Here is a 7,497-nt window from a genome sequence, read left to right as displayed (position 1 = left end):
CATGTATGATTAATAACTTTGAAAGATGGATAAAAGAAAAAATTATTAGTCTAGAAAATTATTTTTTGAATTTATTTTGGGGCTGACTATAAAATTTATTCTAAATAATGGAATATATATTTTTTCGTCTATCTTTTAAAATGTTTATTGTATATTTAAACAATAATATTAAAATAATTATAATCTATTTTTCCTACATTTTATCATTTATAATAATTTTTTTTTTTTAAAGAAATATGTATAATTAAACGTAATTATACCAATTACAACTCAAGGATATCATTCAGGATGTTCCAATCAATTTAAATCCAATAAATAGAGAATATCTTACATATATTTTCCATTTATTAATTAGTATTTGCATATTTTTTACATTCTTTCTGCAAATCAGGAAAAAATTAGATATATGTATGTGTATGTGTGTATGTGTGCGCGCGCGCATTATTTTTAATTATATTAAATTGAATGCATATTCTCGATAGCGTTCCCAAGACCTCGACAGTAGCAGGAAGCAACGTTGCAGCTTTATATCATCTCACATATTTACGTCATCTTTGGGTCAAGCAATCATCGTTCCGTAATCATGGTTCGCATTACCCGTAATCATCTGACGAAACAAATGCCGCCAGCCTGACATTCGTTTTAGTCACCGGAAGAATTTGTCATTTGCGTTAAAAATTGCATCGTCTGTGTAATCTCGCGTCAATTCAAACACAAGTGACGACTACACATATACGTCGTCACGTGCATTTCTTCTTTGCATAAATGACATGTATAGGATTAAAGATAGCAGAACATTCACGTTCTCTATCTATTTTACAATAGACGACGCAAAGAACAATTTCACAAATTTGTTTCAAGTTTATTTATCAGTATTTGTATATTCATAAAAAAATGGATTTTTATTTTTTAATAATTTTATAAAATAATTACGACGAATAGTTATAAATCCGCTTCGATTGCAACGGCATGCTTTTGAGTTAATAAATATCAAACGAATCTTTTCGCGAGAAAGCGTTGAGCTTGTAAAAACAGTTATCAAGCGTTTTTGCTGAAGAGACGTAGAGGCTCAGATGTTATTGAGGAAGTCGTGCGACAAGGTTATAAATAAAGTAAATAAAATTTTTCTCTGCGAAATTAATGCGGAATTATCTCTTCGAAAATTTCACCGTGATCCGAATAAATGATTTCTAATATGATGTGAAATCCGGTTCTGTCGCGGATACTCCTATCATTATAGTGAATGGTATCACGTTGCCATATTAGAAATGCAAACAATGTAAATGAATAGCATCTGATGCTCTATACGCGATACGTGACACTTTCAATATAGTTTATGTTATATTTACCATTTTGTAAATATTGTAAAAAAAACCAAAAAGTGCATGTGTGTGTGTGTAATCCCGAGGCAACATCGAGAAAGCTATAAAGTATTACATAAAAATTGTGTGGGATGAAAAAATGTAATACATAAGCGCTAGAAGAAATAATTGTTACGTTAGTAAAATATTGCATCGTTTTTTAATAAATCTGCTGTCATGCGCTTTCATTACATAGCGTTACAAAATAGCGAGAAAGTTTGAAATACGAGAAAAAGGATTATAATAAAGAGACTGTTAAAATAATTAATCTACAGCTTTTATAATTCACAATCGATTATAAAAAGATGCCAAGAAAAGAACGTCATCGAGCACGTTTCTCTCTTTCATCACCGGTGAATTGAAACCCCGCACGTCCTATCGCCTGTACTTTTAAAAACGTCTTATTGCCAGGATAGAGCCGCTAAAAGCGCGCGACAAGATCGCTCTCGCGATTGTCCGAGGCGTGTGGGAGTGTGCCCCATTCGCGTCCCTTCGGAACAAAGACTTGAAAAGAGCGAATGGTCTTTCGATCAGAATCTTTTTTTGCTCTTTTTTTTTACACTAGACAAATAAAAAAATATTTTAGAGAGAGATTCTTTTTTGACGAAATCAGAATCGACACTCTTTTAATGAAGGAACGCTGTTATTGTCAAATATTGTTACGTATAAATTTTCTATATTCTTATTAAATATCAAAGTTTCCTTGAAAAATTGAAAGAAAAACATATTTCTATCGTCTACTTATATCGCTGAAAGCAAAATCTTATTTTTAATTTTTTTTTTTTTTTTCATTTTTAAGGATTAATCTTTGATAGAATTTTTATGTTTCAATTAACAAAGTACTAACAATAAAAATCAAAAAGCTGCAAAAAAAACAATTAAAGAAAGATTAATCTCAAATTGATTAAAAAAAATCAATGAAGTTTCTTTCCAATCATCAGCATCCATTCAGAGTCGATTTAATTCCGACTTTTATTTAAAAAAATAAATACGCTCATCGATATTGAGACCACTCTACCATGTACGCAAACCTGATTCGCGTTCTACCTTTGATCTGACAGTCGAGTGAGTCTACTGTGTATTTTCTCCTTCGCTTGCCGCGCTTACGACGCAGTGCTTTCACTTTTACGAGCCAAGCCGAGAGCAGAGGCGATTGAATAGGCGTCGGCTTATGCATGTGCGTGTCTGATAATCATTTTTGATAGCGAAATTTCGAGATTGTTGACAGCACAAAATTAGAACCACAGATAGCAAATTGCTTCCGCGATTATTCTTCTGTAATATAATCATGTGCCATCCCAGAATAAGTTTTTATTTATTAGTTTTTAAAGAATAAGTTAAAAATAAGTTTGAGTATTATTAAAAACATCATGTACTCAATACTTTTCAAAAATCAAGATTATTTATATAAGTATATCTATTTCTTATATTTTTTTTTAATTTAATATTTAAAAATATTATTATTAAATATTTTGTTAAATGATGTTTATAAGAACATATTAATTTTCTTTTAATTAAAAATAATTTTTAATTTAATTTTTAATTAAAAATTTATAAATAGATCTCAATTATTATATGTTTACATGAAAATGATCGAGTATTATACGATTAAAATGATTGATACGTGAATTATTGTTTAGCAATTAAAAAGAGCTACGCTCACGCGAAACTTACGGGTATAGAGCGTAATAAAGCGCACACAGTTTTGCATTCTGCACGCAATGCAAGAATTCGTAGAGGAACGTCGACGAAATAAAATTCTCACGACCGCTATATACGCACAGTCTTACGGCACGAAATTGATAAAATCATATACTAGTAATCTTGACGCGTATGAGCGATACCGTCTGACATAGCGCGTATCCGCCACTCGACACCCTTGTGTTTCTATGCGTTTCCTCATTTTGTCTCTAGTTTCATTCATTTTTTCGGATCAACATTACGTAAGCGAGAAAACTTTGGATAATATTTCTAAATTGACGTTTTTATTCAGCATTAATAATCAAACATATTATTATATTGATAATGAAGCACTTATGAGCATGAATCTCAGACATTAATTGCATTATTTTTATGAGATAATGAGTATCATGATTAAAACTGAAGAGCAGTTTAGATCGGAAAATAATACAGTAAATAAATTTAAAAATGTTGTGTATATTGAGACAATATTTAATGATATATTGCAATTAAAAGATATTGCTATTATTAACTAATGATTAATTATTTAATTGCAAAAATAAATTAGATGTAATCATAATTTTTAGAGAATTTATACGTTTATATCAAAGAAAGAATTATAACAGTGGTTATTGAAAAATGCATTAAAATTAGTAAATATTCTTCTGCTGTGACATATTATCGCAAAAGGGAAAAAAAAATACGAGATATGTGACTTTCAAAAGTGCAATGATTAGAGTCATATCGGCGTTGTTAACGAATTCGTTATCAAAGATAGCCAGACGAAACTCACCACAAACGGCAAGACGGAGACAAATCTCCGCTGCATCCTGGTTCGATAACTTCAACAACAGATAGAGAGAGACCCGATAAATTGAGCTTTAAATTTTGCGCGAATAACGAAAGATCGTGGACGATCTTGCCGTGCTTAATCGTGTTTGATCACTGATCGAAACGAAGCCTACCAAGCCGAAGTCAGATTGTACTTGCGGCCTACACATGAAACGATCCAAGGCTTCGTAGTTAGCAGAGTAAGCTGAACCCACGCAATTTTCCTTTACGAATGTCTGCTTGGCCATGTCGAGGATTTCGATAAATAAACAATCAATGCTGATTCCGCGCGGCTTGTCATTTTTATTCACATACATAGAATAACGCATTTCTCTTTCCCTTAAAGTATCCTACCTTTTAATTTATTTATAAGATAGGAAAAGCGTGCGTGAGTGTAAATGAGTGTGAGTGAGTGTGAGTGAGTGTGAGTGAGTGTGAGTAAGTGTGAGTGAGTGTGAGCCAGTGTGTGAGCAAGTGTGAGTGTGAGTGTGTGAGTGTGAGTGAGTGTGAGTGATAGTGAGTGAGCGTGCGTGAGTGTGAGTGATAGTGAGTGAGCGTGCGTGAGTGTAAGTGAGTGTGAGTGAGTGTGAGTGAGTGTGAGTAAGTGTGAGTGAGTGTGAGTGAGTGTTAGCGAGTGTGTGAGCAAGTGTGAGTGAGTGTGAGTGAGTGAGAGTGAGTGAGAGTGAGTGTGTGAGTGTGAGTGAGTGTGTGACTGAGTGTGAGTGAGTGTGAGTGAGTGTTAGAGAGTGTGTGAGCAAGTGTGAGTGAGTGTGAGCGAGTGTGTGAGCAAGTGTGAGTGAGTGTGAGCGAGTGTGTGAGTCAGTGTGAGTGAGTGTGAGCGAGTGTGTGAGCAAGTGTGAATGAGTGTGAGTGAGTGTGAGTGAGTGTGAGTGAATGTGTGAGCGAGTGTGAGTGAGTGTGAGTGAGTGTGAGTGAGTGTGAGCAAGTGTATAAGCAAGCGTGAGTGAGTGTGAGTGTGTGTTAGCGAGTGTGTGAGCAAATGTGAGTGAGTGTGAGTGAGTGTGAGTGTGTGTGAGTGTGTGTGAGTGTGTGTGTGTGTGTGAGTGAGTGTGAGTGTGTGTGAGTGTGTGTGAGTGTGTGTGTGTGTGTGAGTGTGAGTGAGTGTAAGTAAGTGTGAGTGAGTGTGAGTGAGTGTAAGTAAGTGTGAGTGAGTGTAAGTAAGTGTGAGTGAGTGTGAGTGAGTGTGTGAGTGTGTGTGAGTGCGTGTGAGTGTGTGTGAGTGTGTGAGTGTGTGAGTGTGTGAGTGTGTGAGTGTGTGAGTGTGTGAGTGTGTGAGTGTGTGAGAGTGTGTGTGTGTGAGTGTGTAAGTGCGTAAGTGTGTGAGTGTGTGTGTGAGTGTGTGTGAGTGTGTGTGAGTGTGTGTGAGTGTGTGTGAGTGTGTGTGAGTGTGTGTGAGTGCGTGTGAGTGTGTGTGAGTGTGTGTGTGTGTGAGTGTGTGTGAGTGTGTGTGAGTGTGTGTGAGTGTGTGTGAGTGTGTGAGTGTGCGTGAGTGTGCGTGAGTGTGCGTGAGTGTGCGTGAGTGTGCGTGAGTGTGCGTGAGTGTGCGTAAGTGTGCGTGAGTGTGCGTGAGTGTGCGTGAGTGTGCGTGAGTGTGCGTGAGTGTGCGTGAGTGTGTGTGAGTGTGTGTGAGTGTGTGAGTGTGTGTGAGTGTGTGTGAGTGTGCGTGAGTGTGCGTGAGTGTGTGTGAGTGTGTGTGAGTGTGTGAGTGTGTGTGAGTGTGTGTGAGTGTGTGTGAGTGTGGGTGAGTGTGGGTGAGTGTGCGTGAGTGTGCGTGAGTGTGCGTGAGTGTGTGAGTGTGTGTGAGTGTACGTGAGTGTGCGTGAGTGTGCGTGAGTGTGTGTGAGTGTGTGTGAGTGTGTGAGTGTGTGTGAGTGAGAGTGAATGAGCGTGAGTGTGTGTGTGAGTGTGTGTGAGTGTGTGTGAGTGTGTGTGAGTGTGTGTGAGTGTGTGTGAGTGTGTGTGAGTGTGAGTGTGTGTGACTGTGTGTGAGTGTGTGTGAGTGTGTGTGAGTGTGCGTGAGTGTGCCTGAGTATGCGTGAGTGTGCGTGAGTGTGCGTGAGTGTGCGTGAGTGTGCGTGAGTGTGCGTGAGTGTGCGTGAGTGTGTGTGAGTGTGTGAGTGTGTGTGAGTGTGTGTGTGAGTGTGTGTGAGTGTGTAAGTATGTGTGAGTGTGTAAGTATGTGTGAGTGTGTGTGTGAGTGTGTGAGTCTGTGTGAGTGTGTGAGTCTGTGTGAGTGTGTGAGTCTGTGTGAGTGTGTGAGTGTGTGAGTGTGTGAGTGTGTGAGTGTGTGGGAGTGTGCGTGAGTGTGCGTGAGTGTGTGTGAGTGTGAGTGTGGGTGAGTGTGGGTGAGTGTGCGTGAGTGTGCGTGAGTGTGCGTGAGTGTGCGTGAGTGTGTGAGTGTGTGTGAGTGTGTGTGAGTGTGTGTGAGTGTGTGTTAGTGTGTGTGTGTGTGAGTGTGTGTGAGTGTGTGTGAGTGTGTGTGAGTCTGTAAGTATGTGTGAGTGTGTGTGTGAGTGAGTGTGAGTGTGGGTCAGTGAGAGTGAGTGTGAGAGTGTGTGTGAGTGTGTGTGAGTGTGTGAGTGTGTGTGAGTGTGTGAGTGTGTGTGAGTGTGTGAGTGTGTGAGTGTGTGAGTGTGTCTGAGTGCGTGTGAGTGTGTGAGTGCGTGTGAGTGTGTGAATGAGTGTGAGTGTGTGAGTGTGTAAGTGTGTGTGAGTGTATGTGAGTGTGTGTGAGTGTGTGAGTGTGTGTGAGTGTGTGTGAGTGTGTGAGTGTGTGACTGAGTGTAAGTAAGTGTGAGTGAGTGTGTGAGTGAGTGTGAGTGTGGGTCAGTGAGAGTGAGTGTGCGTGAGTGTGCGTGAGTGTGCGTGAGAGTGCGTGAGTGTGCGTGAGTGTGCGTGAGTGTACGTGAGTGTGCGTGAGTGTGCGTGAGTGTGTGCGAGTGTGTGTGAGTGTGTGAGTGTGTGTGAGTGAGAGTGAATGAGCGTGAGTGTGTGTGTGAATGAGCGTGAGTGTGTGTGAGTGTGTGTGAGTGTGTGTGAGTGTGAGTGTGTGTGACTGTGTGTGAGTGTGTGTGAGTGTGTGTGAGTGTGTGTGAGTGTGTGTGAGTGTGTGTGAGTGTGTGAGTGTGTGTGAGTGTGTGTGAGTGTGTGAGTGTGTGAGTGTGTGAGTGTGTGAGTGTGTGAGTGTGTGAGTGTGTGAGTGTGTGTGTGTGTGAGTGTGTGTGAGTGTGTGTGAGTGTGTGTGAGTGTGTGTGAGTGAGAGTGAGTGAGTGTGAGTGTGTGTGAGTGTGTGTGAGTGTGTGAGTGTGTGTGACTGTGTGACTGTGTGAGTGTGTGTGAGTGTGCGTGAGTGTGTGTGAGTGTGTGTGTGAGTGTGTGTGACTGTGTGACTGTGTGAGTGTGTGAGTGTGTGTGAGTGTGTGTGACTGTGTGAGTGTGTGAGTGTGTGAGTGTGTGAGTGTGTGAGTGTGTGTGTGAGTGTGTGAGTGTGTGAGTGTGTGAGTGTGTGAGTGTGTGAGTGTGTGTGAGTGTGAGTGTGTGTGAGTGTGTGTGAGTGTGAGTGTGAGTGTGTGTGAGTGTGTGAGTGTGTGAGTGTGTGAGTGTG

This window comes from Polyergus mexicanus, unplaced genomic scaffold, assembly GCF_030449975.1.
Source record: "Polyergus mexicanus isolate NDT 795.1 unplaced genomic scaffold, iyPolMexi1.0 SCAF_24, whole genome shotgun sequence".
NCBI classification, from domain to species: Eukaryota; Metazoa; Arthropoda; class Insecta; order Hymenoptera; family Formicidae; genus Polyergus; species Polyergus mexicanus.
Note: the sequence above shows the minus strand (reverse complement) of the source record.